This window comes from Balaenoptera ricei, chromosome 9, assembly GCF_028023285.1.
Source record: "Balaenoptera ricei isolate mBalRic1 chromosome 9, mBalRic1.hap2, whole genome shotgun sequence".
Classification (NCBI taxonomy): Eukaryota; Metazoa; Chordata; class Mammalia; order Artiodactyla; family Balaenopteridae; genus Balaenoptera; species Balaenoptera ricei.
The window spans coordinates 22,098,374-22,112,291 of record NC_082647.1 but is presented as its reverse complement, the minus strand read 5'-3'; the positions used below and the strand labels follow the sequence as shown (position 1 = coordinate 22,112,291).

Sequence of the window (13,918 nt, the reverse complement as noted above, 5' to 3'; positions counted from 1 at the left end):
TTAGCTTGCTACCTACAGTACAGTAAGTTTCAGACTATATACTAAAACTCAAGCAAAAGAAAAATATTACCCTGAGATTAAAAATGAATAATGAATTTGAAGAGTTGTTTGGTAACCATTATTTTAAAAGGTAAAATACCAGGTCGGCAGAGAGAACAAAGATTGAAATGCCTTCATGAAGACCCAAAACTTTTAAAATTCTACTAATAGGAAAGTGTACTAGCCTTTTCTTTTTAAACATTTTCTGACTGCTGTTTCCAAGTCTTCAAAAAGATAATGTGTTTCATCAGCCAAAGTCATCACATTTCAAGTGTACATGTGAGAAAGTGGCCAGAGCGAAGGGGCTGTCCTGAGTCACCTGGGACCACCAACTTGAACTGGGGAAAGGCCCCAATGTTCTTCATTCAACTGTCCCTCAGAATAAACGTAGTGTTTGAAAGTAGTAAACTTTATGTACAAGAGAGTGTCATAAACACTTACATACACAAAAGTGATAAAAGTGATATGTCATTTCAAAATCCATGCTTAAACATATTCTATTTTCAGAATATTCTAAATTTTCCTATTTTAATTTGTTATTGAAAATAATTATGGAAGTTACTCTACTCATACTACTCTAGTACTTAAGATAGTCAACCTTTTTCCATGAACAGAAGCATGGCTAAGAGAAATAAAGACATTAAGTAGTCCTCAAATACCTGGTTACATACCCAAAATGTACTTACGTTGGTGGGTTAGAACTGGTGCCGCTTTTCCCTTAGGATTGATGCTGTTAATGAAAGTGAGTACCCAGAGGTCATTCCACAGAAACTTATTTCACTCATAATGTATCTGTGATACAATACTACATAAATATAAATACACACACACACACACACACACACACCTGAAATGATATGTATACTGCAACTGCGTTGCAATACTAACAATTATATGAGGAATAAAATAAACTAAGAATGATGTTTATTTCTCTATGCAAGTGTGTAAGAAGGTATAATCAGAAGAGGATGAACCAGACTAAGACACTTAAGAGATCTGAAAGTTAATGACACTGACTATTATGCTTTATTCTACCTCCAAATATACTACGCTCTTTCCTCTTGATAATGATTATATCCCTACTCCTGACTTATCAGCTATGACTAGCACCACTGCGGGCTCTCCAAAATCAAACAGAGGGAAGAAAGAAGAAAATCTTAGAGAGAGATTTACTTGAAATATGGGGGAAATATGATAAAGAAGTATGTATGGATTTAACAAAGACTACGACCTAAAGGGGGATGGGCAGGAAAAGAAGAGAATGTAATATTCAGACTCTCACCAAGTTCGATGGAAAAGGTGCTGGATTAGACACAGCACCTGAGCCAGGACAGCTTGGCTGCTGTGTGGAGCAGGGCTGTGGGAGGCTGACCAAAGGCAACGTGCAACTGGTCACGTGTAAGGCCTTGTGTGGTAAACTTGGTCAGAATCTGGTTGTCAATCTTTCAAAGAAGCATCAACAGTTGTTTGGTCTGGCTGGTGGCTCAGTTGGTGAGAAAAGAGAATCAGGGCTCAGCAGGGGCAGTGGCGTATGTTCAGCTTCATGGTCACAGGGCATGAACAGCTCTAGGCAGTAAGTGCCCAACAAACGGTGCTGGCCGAAGACGGAACACACTGGAGACTATGGACAGCTCCGGACGCCAACAGCTCTCAAGAGCTCTGTTCTACCAATAAAGTCACTTTTCTGCATGATGTTCTTAATGCCTTAGTTAACTGGAGAGGAGTGGGGCAGAGAAGTTAGGTATCACAGTCTGAAAAATCTGTTACTCTTGTCATACCTAACCTTAAACGCCTTCCTAAAAATGATTATTGGATCCGGGCTTCCCTGGTGGCGCAGTGGTTGAGAATCCGCCTGCCAATGCAGGGGACACGGGTTCGAGCCCTGGTCTGGGAAGATCCCACATGCCGCGGAGCAACTAAGCCCGTGAGCCACAACTACTGAGCCTGCGCGTCTGGAGCCTGTGCTCCGCAACAAGAGAGGCCGCGATAATGAGAGGCCCGCGCACCGCGATGAAGAGTGGCCCCCGCTCGCCACAACTAGAGGAAGCCCTCGCACAGAAACGAAGACCCAACACAGCCAAAAATAAATAAATAAATAAATGTATAAAAAAAACGATTATTGGATCCTATCTTATAGTGATATGAGCTCTATGTATTTTTAATATTACAAATGTGCTGAAAGTGAATCTGAAATACAGAAATACTTAAAGTCCTTTTAAATGACAACACAAACTTTGCCCTTGTTAAATAGGTTGGTGGCATTTAAATATGTGGGGGAGGTGGGGCGGGGGGCTATTTAAAGCTGGTGAATCCCAGCTCCACTCTCAGGGGAAGTTAGGAAAGAGAATGAAAAGGAAGGGAGTATTGGTTATAATCAAAGGTATCCCCCCCCCTTTGGTTCTAGACAAGAGTCAAACAGGTTTACTGCAGTGTTCTTCAAACTGTAGGGTAATTCATTAGTGGGTTGTGAAATAATTTCAATGCACTGCAAGCAGCACTTTTACAAAAATGAAACAACAGAATAAAACAGAAAACAAGAGCTCACTGAACTTAGTGTAACTATTATTTCATAAGGTTAACCGCTCCATTTATGTGTGTTGTGTGTACTTCTTCATGATGTAAAATATAATCCTTTTCGTGAGTTTCAGGAAAGAAAATGGTTTATTAGAAAGAAGATAAAGCACCATGTTTGAGATGAGGCGGGAGGATCATGCTTGGATGTAATTTAATCAGTGCGGTGCCTACATGGCCTTATGTTGAAAACTAACCAAGTTAGTTTACAAAATGCACTTACATTACCAATCAATAATTCTAAAGATACCATGCAAGTCATTATTCACTCATTCACCCAGTTAAGTGTCTATTCTCCCTACATGAGGGTTATGGAGAGAGGATGAAATTTTAAAAACTAAATAGGGTCACATATTATAATAACAGCTAACACATACTCAGCGCTTATTGTGTGCCTGATAGTGTTCTAAGCACTTTACATATCATTAACTCATCTGATCCTCTTAATAACCCCAGAAAGGTAAATACTAATATCCCTGTTTTACAAATGAAGCATCTGAGAAATTAAGTCAGTTGCCTAAGAGGCGAAGCCAGTATCTGAACCCAGGAAGACTGGATCCAGACTCCTCCCTCTTAATGTACAGAATCCTTAACAGTTAAGAGAGTCAAACTGTGGCACTGGGGAAACGGGAGCCCAGAGGCAAACTTACGCCGTTAACACTACTGCCCAGGCTTTGCTGTCTGTCCTCATTTCTCCTGCTATTAAAGTACAAGCCACAGTCTAGGCCAGAGGTAGCTCACCTCTTACACTTTGATATCCTGGATGCATTCTGAACATGATTCCCAGCAAATCAGTTCAAACTCCATCCTTTCCTCCTTCCCTAGAAAACACGTAAGAATGCGACTGAGTAGGTCCCTACGTTTCTGTAATGAATCTAACTCTCATTTATTTAAAAGTTAAAAAGAATTCATTCTCAGGTGCTGGCACTTAAACTTTTCTATTAGCCGAACATTTCTGACACATCTTCCATGTCTGATCTCCACAAACCAGTGAATCCTGTAGCTGCAGTGAGCACTGCCAGTCTGGGTGATACAGAGCTCGTAGGGGTACCTCTTTCTTTGCACCCACTTGTGTTACTCCCCTCACTGGTTTTTAAGTAAGATCCAAAGAAATTGCAGGTGTAATATACACCGTGGCAAGTGAACCATCGTGTTTCAGAAAAATATGAAAGAATTATGTACTAAAGATGTCTTTTCCTCCCGTCTACCCACCCTTGTCTTCCGGTTATATACTAAGCCCTATAGGTAGGGCCTAAACAGATAATAAAATAAGTAAAAATCAACATCATTCCTGGTAGCATGGTTACCCTTCCTCAGCTACCTCAGAACCCAAAACAGCACCATTTAAATGCTGAGTAAACACTATATGCTTCCACATATTGAAAGGAGAAGGCAGTACTATTCCTCCTCTTATTTAACCTGAATTAAAACAGCCAGTGCAAATGAATTCTGGAACAAAAGCGAAACAACATTTAGGTCTCTGACAACTACACCTGGCCACACAATTTGAAACCTCTCATGAAAGCATCTTGTGACAAAACAAACATCATTATCTTTCAAACTTAAAGAAGTTATAAAAAAATTAATGCATAATGAAGTACTGTACATTGTGATGTGGAGGATTAAATTATTAGAATAATTCAGGATTCTTTCAAAATGCAGTGAAACACTCAGATAACTAAGACAAACTCTGAGGCTTCAGTGTATTGTGAAAATGATTTACCACACTGTGCTACATAGACATTCTCTAAGGAGTCTGTCAAAAGTAAGGCAGTGGTTTAACACCCTTTTGAAAAATACATATGAGGTAGAGTGCTGTCAAAATAAAATTTCTAACTGAATAATAACTGTATATGCCGGTGTCAATACAATACTAGAAGCTGGAAATATGATTTTACTATTTACCACTATCACAATTTTTAGGTTAATTTTAGGTATATTTAGGTTACTTCTTTTCCAGGTCAGATTAAACTGCTTACTTCTACCAGGTATTGTGTCTAAAACCAATACTTTTCACATGGGTTAGAGGGTACATTTGCTGTAGTTTAAAAAAAAAGGATGAGTCAAGTATATACCAATCTAGTCAATCAGCTTCTAAGAAAGATACACTTTTGGATAAAAGAGTGGTAAGGTCTGCACTCCACAAACATGACACTTTTGACTAGTGGTATTACACATGGGGATTTTTTTCTTTTTTTTTTTTTTTGGTGATGATGCTCATTTTCCTGCCCCATTTAAACCTGTCTCATTAACTGTACTTGGAACCAAGAGCATTCATTTGGTCCCATGCAAATGAAAGTAGTACTTGGTTCTAAGAATTCGACTTTTTTAAATTGGGAAGCAAAATGATTTACGGGGTAGGGGGAAAGAAATCCAACATAAATCTGTAGCCTCAGCAAGCTCAGCGCACTAACACAGTAAGTTAATTGACAACACTAAAACTGCCTTTCTACCAGTAAAAAATCATGCAAGTAATAATATTCTAAATAGGAGGGGATCTGCCAGAGACCTCCCTAGAATACAGGAATTAGGGGGGTGTTGTTTTCTGGGTTGGACAGGGGCACAAGCAGCTGAGAAAGACATGGAACTTCTCAGGGAGCAACTATTTCTAGAAAAGCAGGTGGTTCCAGGTTTAAAAATTATCCCATAAAACCTTCATTGTCATTGAAGTGACGACTGGGCCTCTCTCTTCCTTTCCTATCTGTACCCATCAGGCTGCCCCCAATCGAGCAGAGTGGAAAAAACAGTACCCACAGTATCAGTGGGCTTTGCTTTCCACTACCTTTTCCTAAGACACACACTTTCCAAGTAGTGTGTTAAAAAAACAAAAAGCAAAGACAAAAAAGACTGCGGTTTACTATTAATTTTTGAAAATTATTCAAGTGAAGAGAATCCTTTCACAAGGTATATGTTCATCAATCATGATGTTGTACATTTTAAACATTTTATAATATCATTTGTCAATTATACCTCAATAAAGCTGAAAAAAATCATTAAAAGTCCCGGTTGAAGAAGTGCTATCTACCTGTCAGTATTAGTTCTGCCCTTTAATAACTCTGTGGCTTTGTGCAGTCCTATCAGCTCTCAGAAACTCAGTTTCCTTGTCTGTAAATTGAAAAGGTTAAGGTAAATGACTTCTAGCCTTCCTTCCCATTCCAAATTCAAATGGTTAAATTATTCTGTGACTTCTTCTCCCCTTCAAATATCTTTGATCTTCATTCTATACTAATTTCACCTTTAAAAAGATAGGAATAGTGGGGGATGGGAGACAGGAGGGCTTGTTAAGATAGATTCAAGTGTTAATTAACCTGTTTTACCCTGGACATTTATAGTTTTAAGAATAGGCAAATGAATTTGAATCTACAATGGAAATGTAATAAAATCCATAATTTAATTGTGTATTAATTTAAACTTTTTGCAATATTTACAACTTATTTCAGATTATAGGGATATTCCTCTATTTTACAAATATATGTTGAGCCACTTCCAAATCCACTGCTGTCTGCTGTGCATTCCAGAAAGCAAAGAACCCAAAGCAAAACTAAACAAGAAGATAAGTTACTGTGAAAAGAAAACTTTTTTTTTTTTAAAAGAGAGGTAAGCCTTTATTTCCTTGTTACACAAAAAAAGCAGGCTGAGTTGGCTGCTGAAAACTTTTGATTACCCATGCTAATGTTCCCTTCCATTAAGGTGGTAAACTGAAAATTGATTTTACATATATACTTATTTGCCTCTTCAATCAGAGGTATTGGATTTATTTTCTTCCAATTATTGATGTGGACATAACATACCCCCAATATGGAAATCCTTCGGAATCTGTCTGCCTAAAAGGTCCATTTCCTACTGAAATCACAAGATGTATCGTGTACAACTGAAAATAGCAAATATTCAGGAAATACATGAAACATGTTGATTATATACATTTAAAAAGGGAATATTACTTTCAATTTTCTTATATTACACTATTCTATCCCTGAGGACTAAACAATAGATTGTAAATTGCAAATATTTACTTAAAAATCTTTAACCTCAAGAATATGAAAGTAATGCTACAAACTTAGGAAAATCTGAGTTACTTTTTTACTCTGTGAAAACCCCCTCTTTTAATAAGGAGTACTTTCCTTGTGTGGCTATCACAGCTAATCAACAATGTAAAAAAGCTTTTTAAGCCTTTAAATATTGCTGCAACATTACTTAAAGCCAACTACCATTTGGTTCTGATGAGACTATGGTCTCTGCTGGGAACTGACTAGAACCTTCTGTTATCAAACACATTCTGTAAAACTGGGATGGTGGCAGTATCTCCCCTCACACTCATCACCCAATGCTTAGCACGTAGGAAATAATAAAGGCTATTAACCTCACTGTTTTCTTTGCCACACAAATTATCACAGAAAAATAGGATAGATCAAAACAAACCCATCCTGAACTATAGGAAACACGACTAAAAGAATGTCCTGAGAGCGCCACCGAGTATCTTTGTATGTGTCAACAATATCAGCTGCACGTCCTTAGCACTTAGAATGAACCAAGCGTTTCACTTACTTTATTTTTGTTGATGTTGTTATTTTTTTATTTGGCCACACCACATGGCATGCGGAGTCTTAGTTCCCCTTCCAGGGACTGAACCCGTGCCCCCTACACTGGGAGCACAGCGTCTTAACCACTGGACCGCCAGGGAAGTCCACACTTACTTTATTTCTTGACAACATAAATACTTAGGCTCTAGTGCTGTGAAGGACTGAAGTTCAAAACTAGCAACCCATAACACACTATGTCGTATCTTGTTGTTTACTGTCTTCTTTTTCTTTTATTCATGCTTTTAAAAGAAGTGCTTGGCTACCTGACATGACTTCTCATGCTTTTCATGATCAATCTAGTAGGTGCCTTAATAAAGGGGATAAAAATAGTTTCTATTTTCACTTCAGTTTCCCCTCACAGAAAATGAATAAAGGAAAATGGCCAGAAAAACTGGACAAGTATGAAATAAATACTTTTAAAAATACATGTTGTTCTTGTTTGGGGGTTATTATACTCACGGTAGTTCATGTTCCCAAATACTGTTCAGATTTCTGCTGTAATTTGTCCCCTTGAACCATCAATAATATCCTTTTCAGCTGTGCCATTCTCTGAAGCCAGTACAACCTTGTCCGATGGTAAGGTGGTTTACCTTCTGAAATGGGGGCGCGGGGCGGGGCACGGGGCGGCACAAACGCCTATGAACGGAGGAGCCAGGCAGGGGGCAGGGATCAACTCCTGCTTCTGTATACTCTCAAAGCTGCTGGTTAAAGGGACTAACAAATATACATTCTGGTGTTTTTCTACTGACTTCCAGGCATGTACTGTGCACCAGGACTAAACAAGAGCAGGCTAGGAAACAGACTAGAATTCACTCTTAACAAAAAGTTTTTTCCTAGTTAAAGGCCTTTTATGGTTTCTTCATTTTTTTCAAAAAGTAGGGATTCAAGTGAAGTAGTTTTAAAGTATTTATTTGAACTCTCTCTTTCACTACCTTCTAGCACCTGCCCCTGCCTATGCTGTGCTAATGCTGTGAGCTCACTGGTCAGGAACGGAACAGGACAAAGGGAGGACCCAGGGCTCACACCAAAGTTTTAGGATTGCTTATAAGGTTACCTGGAAGAAATCATCGGGGAGGTAAGAGAACATGTAGTAGGTGTCTCAAAAGGCAAGAGGACAGAGAATGGAAAGGAATGAAAATAACCCCCTGTAACGGTAAATACAAGACCGAGGTTGGCACAGTCTCGGTGGCGATGGGGACGTGATGAGGGAACTACAGCGCACTGACTGCCGTCTTGGGAGAGGCTGGAAGGATTTGTCCTCGTGGTTTATTTATATATGAGCTGCTTACTCAGTTCTTCCGAGACAGGATCTTCCATTAGCTCTATGCATACTCCCTTTTGTTTTTCCTCAATTTACAGAGGGCTCTGGATCACTACCAGTCCAGCCCCTCTGGCATCTTACTAGGACTGGCCTTCAACTGCCTGGAGACGATATGACTGCCAGAAGGGTACCACTGCATCACCTGCACCTAGGTCCTCTTCCATGCAGAGATGATGCATTAATTGTGTCCTAGCCCAAATGATATAAATGCACATGGCTGTAGAATACTGCACCGATTTAATCAATCTTCAAAGAAATTAGTGAGTAAAAGAAGGAAGACTATATCTGAGGAACAGTCGTCCAGGAAGAAGTTAGTGCCCCTTAATTAATTAAGACTAAGAAGAAAACATCAGAAAATTTTATTGTTGTGCGTGCTCTATTTATTTAATGGAAAAAATATTTTATGATTCATTTAAAATTGCCTTAGAAAGTAAAAAAGAAAGGGAAATCAAAATGAAATCCTAGATAATGATTTTTTTCAAAGGATTTGGGTAAATATACCTTAACATCTACTAGCTGTCAAAGTCTGCTTTATTCTCTTCTCACAATACTTTCAAACCCTAGATAGGGCAAAACAAAGCAATCCAAATTGTGCTATATGGCATTTAAAATCATTGTAAAGTATAGGAATGTGTTCACCTATAATACTTGGCTAAGTAATATTATAATAATATAAAATAATACAATATAATAATTTAACATTTGGCTAAATTTTGGCAAATATGCTATATTTATAATTATATGGAAAGGCTTCATTAATCATGACTGAAATAAGAACATACTCAAAGAACCAAATAAACTTTGGCTTGGCTTCAATAATAAAATATTTAGAAACTTCTATGACTACTCAAAAGAGATCTTTTTAACTCAGCAAACTGGGATATTCTGTCTCATTTATTGCCTATAAACCTTAGAAATAATCTTCAAAGACAGGCGAATACTGGTTTATCTTAGGTTAAAAGAACCATTTTGCACATTATAACCATTAAAATTTATTGTACATACTGAGTAATCTTAGATGTATATAATTATGATGCTTTTATAAATAAACTTGTCTCTGAAATCAGTGAGAATTTTGCTAGCACTGCACAGAAGTCACCACGATATTGTGATAAGGGGTTCAAAACAGATTAAGCAATAGATTTTAGCTTCTTGTTTTTCCAGCACTAGCCTTAAAACTAGAACCAAATGTATCTCTCATCTAACGAATCAAGCTGCAAACCTACATTTAAAATGAAATTCTTAACTATCTTGGAAGAGTGAATTATCATTTCCAAAAGTTTTGAATAGATCCTGGCTTGTTGGGTGCTTTACTAAACCATCATTTTATAGTCCCATTAAGAAAGAACAAACACATGAAGGTAAGGAATCAAGTTTTACCATGAAATCCTTTTCCCTCATTACATATCAGCTCCCTGACTGAGTGATATAGCATGAATGCATTTCAGTTTATTAGACGCTGAGCCAGAAATCCTAAAAATACTTAAGGAGATTAAGTGATTAAAGTGGGTAACTTCTGGGGCTTCCCTGGTGGTGCAATGGTTGAGAATCTGCCTGCCAATGCAGGGGACACGGGTTCGAGCCCTGGTCTGGGAAGATCCCACATGCCGCGGGGCAACTGGGGCCGTGAGCCACAACTACTGAGCCTGCACGTCTGGAGCCTGTGCTCCACAACAGGAGCGGCTGCGATAGTGAGAGGCCTGTGCACCGCGATGAGGAGTGGCCCCCACTTGCCGCAACTGGGGGAAGCCCACGCACAGAAACGAAGACCCAACACAGCCAAAAATAAAATAAAATAGAATAATAAATAAATTTTTTTTAAAAAGTGGGTAACTTCAATGCATTCCAATATACAAGCTTTCCTGCACACTATGAAAGTTTAGTAAAAACTGAAATTAATGAAAAATACATGTGTTTTACTTTTTAAAAATTATATTTAATATGCAAGATCGAATAGCACAGAGGTATCTATTTCATTTGAAATAGTAATTCTTGTCTATTGGTCAGGAGAGGAATGTCAAAGTTCAAACAGAAAGAAAGTTGAGGAGTGAATGGTATGTGACAAAACAGAAACATAAGCTAAGTTACAAACGGAGAGAGTTTCGCACATAAAGAACTAAGTTAAGGCAAGTTGGGGGGCGGGGCGTTTAGGGATAAAAGATACACACACCTTACCACAGAATGTGGACAGAAAGGCAAGAAAGCGGGTGCCCCTACCATAGCACAAAAATACTGCAAGTCTGTCAAAGCACTACTGACTAGTAGGTTATGAAACCCATTTGGTAGGTTATGAGGAACGTTAAAATGAAGAGGGAAAAAAGAGAAAAAAGAAAAAGTGATAGAGAATACAATAGACTAGAAAATTCTATCACACTCACATATAGTGAAGATGTATCAGGAAACCATACATCCATGTGTGCAAGTGCGTGCACTGGGTCCTAACGTGACATGTATTTCTTCCTGTGGGTTCCAATAAAAAGGTATGAGAACCACTGACACATGAGCACACCACTAGTGCCCACCTCCCTCAAGTTAATAATGTCACACTTCTGAATAGAAAACTAACTTCCAAAGATAATAATATCCCCAAATGCCAGAGGGGAAGCATGGCAAAACACAAAACCACAGAATATTTAAAATGAACTATGTGAACTATGACACAGAAGTCCAGGGAAAGCAGGCCTTCTAGAGAAATGTCTAACACTACCAAACCAGACTGCGGGGTCTCCACTCCCAGAGTTTTTCTCCCCACCCTGAATAAAAAGTGGAGGGAGTGCAGCCGGGGGAGACAGAAGAGCTGAAGGTGAGAGGGAAGGTGGGATCTAGAGCATCACTCCGGCCAGGAGACCCCAGTCTCCCCCACAGCAAAGTAAAGAAGGCAGGAACAGGTACAGATCCAGAGAGACGGGGTGGGTGAGGAGAAAGGTGACATGTTCAACTTTGCAATCCCAAGGCCAAGCACAGCACTTGGCACATAATAGGCCCCTTATCAATGTTTGTTGAATGTGTCCGTAGGTCTTAATAACACCGACAGTTCTGTGATGTGAAGGCAGTGCCTAGGCAGGGTCAATAGTCTGAAACTTCTTATTCCAAGTAATCTCGGCATCATCAGAAAATGTGAGTTCTGTTCTTAATGCCATCCTCTCTACCTTTACTAACTATCCACAAGCCATTTCAGTGGCTACCTGTAAACGAAGCCATCTCCACAAATGATAAGCTCTTCAAGAGTTGTAAAGAAGCTTGTTTTGTTTCAAAAAACTGAAACTGATCTGACACAAGGTCATCATGAATTGAGTGCTCAAAAGCAAAAGTGAATGGGTATTCAACTACTTAAGAGTGCTCAAAGATTAAGAAATTAAGTTTCTCAGGCCACTGTAACAGGTCACACAGAGACCATGTCAGAACTTACCAGTGATGTTCACACTTGCTTTAGGGGCAAATGGTTTGTTTTTTTGGGTAGTTTTTGGATGTATGACTGGTTTATTTTAGGCTCAGGTACAGCTAAAGGAACTTAATAGTAGCAAACACTTATGTAGTTACTTACTGCGAGCCAGGTAACCTTCTAAGGACTTCACAAATATTAACTCTAATTAATGTGTACACAACCCCTGATAATGTAGTTACCTGTTCAGTGGTTTATTCGGTTCCATTAAAGTACCCCTGTTTTTTCCATTTTCTCCTGCAAAAGATGAGGAAAATATTGTTAGTAAGTGGTCACAAATGCACACATAATGTTTTATATCATTGTTTGATATCTTCTGGACTTGAGAGTACCAACGGGGCTTCATTAAACTTTAGTGAATTATTTCAACTGCCTAACTTTACTGAGTTCCTAAATAAAACCATTAAGACAATATCATTACATGTATCGATAATAAGAGATTTGAAAAACAAATATTTTATGATTTCAAAAGAAATCAACATGGCATAATAATAAAAAGATAGATGCATAGGGAAACAATGTAGGGTAAGATTCTCCTTGACTCTGAATCCTTCTACATTTAATATGCCTTTCCTAACTACGTTCCCTCTGAAATTCTTTTTTAAGGTGGCAGCACCCTGCCCCACTGGGTGAAATAATTGCTGTTCTAAAGATAGAAACAATTGGTGAATATAGCTATTGATATTACAGATCTACTTAAAAATTTTAAAAATGATAATGGGAAAGCATTCATCAAAAAAGAGGGTGTTGCTTAGGAAAGGTAGCAGTTCAGAGAGTCTCCACCAGGTGACATTTACCTCGGGGAACCCACAACTGTCCAGGTTCTGTCCCTCCCTCTGCTGGCTCCAAAAGTCTATCTCACTAAGGTTCCAAAAATGATGATGTTTATCAATACTGATTCATGTTCACAAAGCTCATAAAAGATTGACTGATAAGCCACAAAGCCTATGGATTCATTTCCAATGAAAAATATGTCAATCAGACAGCCTGGACACTTGCTCCATCCAGCTTGACCAACATATTCACATTTCTTTGGTCAATAAATACTTCCTGAAATCCCAGGTATGGGTACCATACAGGCAGATCAAGCCAAATGAATGGCAGGTTGTTGGGTGAGCATGTCAGAGCAAGGACAGTCCAGACGCCAGCGGCCTCCGATACTCTCTCTCCAGACAAGTGTTCTCCCACCTCCTCCACCACCACCATCCTAGTCCAAGCTGCTATCAGCCTTCTCCTGGACAAACACGAAACACTTCTTGCTATTTTCCCAGCTTCCGCTTCCTCCCTTCCAATCTATTATCCACAAAGTGTCCAGAGTAAACATTTAAAAATAGAAAACAGGTGATGGCTCAGCCCTACTTCAACTCCTTTAATGCTCTGCATGGGTCTAAAGATAAATACCCGAGAGCTGACTCTCAAGCCTTGGTCTGGCCCAGCTCACCCCTCCAGCCTCCTCCATGCACACTATTCCTGTCACCCTCACACTTCAGCCACACTGGTCTCCTTTTACTCTCTTAAACGCACAGATCCCTCAACACCTCAGAGATTTTGCACACCTCGTTTCCTCTGGCCGGAAACTAATGCACGTACTCTGCACCTTCCCCACAAAGCACATATGTGCCTAGTCGTCTGCAGCTCCTAGCTCATATGTCACACGACCCCAGACTAGGACATTCCCTTATCTTAAGCTCCCATAGCATCTTGATCTTCTCCGTTGTAGCACTTACTACCGTTTATAATTACACATTTATGTGATTATTTAATTTACGTTTATTTCTCTCACTAGACTGTAAGATGCTCCATAAAGGTGAATACTGTGCTCATTTTATTAGCATGTTCCACAACAGTGGACACTCAAGAGATATTTTAATGAATGAATGATGGCTTTGGGCCGTTAGAACCTGCTGTATCCATTGCCAAAACAGGGATCATTTTGCCAGGCAGACCATATGGCTTTCCTGAATG

The 13,918-nt window shown here is 39.1% G+C and overlaps 1 long non-coding RNA gene across 7 annotated transcripts in view; it reads right to left on the bottom strand.

Annotated features, from left to right (window-relative positions):
- Positions 1 to 13,918, bottom strand: part of LOC132371801 (uncharacterized) — a 192,042-nt gene that overhangs the window by 74,946 nt on the left and 103,178 nt on the right. For 4 of the 7 annotated variants that reach the window (XR_009504985.1, XR_009504981.1, XR_009504980.1 and 1 more), the window contains 3 exons: positions 12,136 to 12,190; positions 3,352 to 3,431; positions 726 to 769 (listed from right to left, as the gene is read on the bottom strand). This is a non-coding gene — a long non-coding RNA (uncharacterized LOC132371801). The remainder of the gene's footprint in view (positions 1 to 725; positions 770 to 3,351; positions 3,432 to 12,135; positions 12,191 to 13,918) is intronic. The other 3 variants (XR_009504983.1, XR_009504982.1, XR_009504986.1) reach the window with 2 other exon arrangements.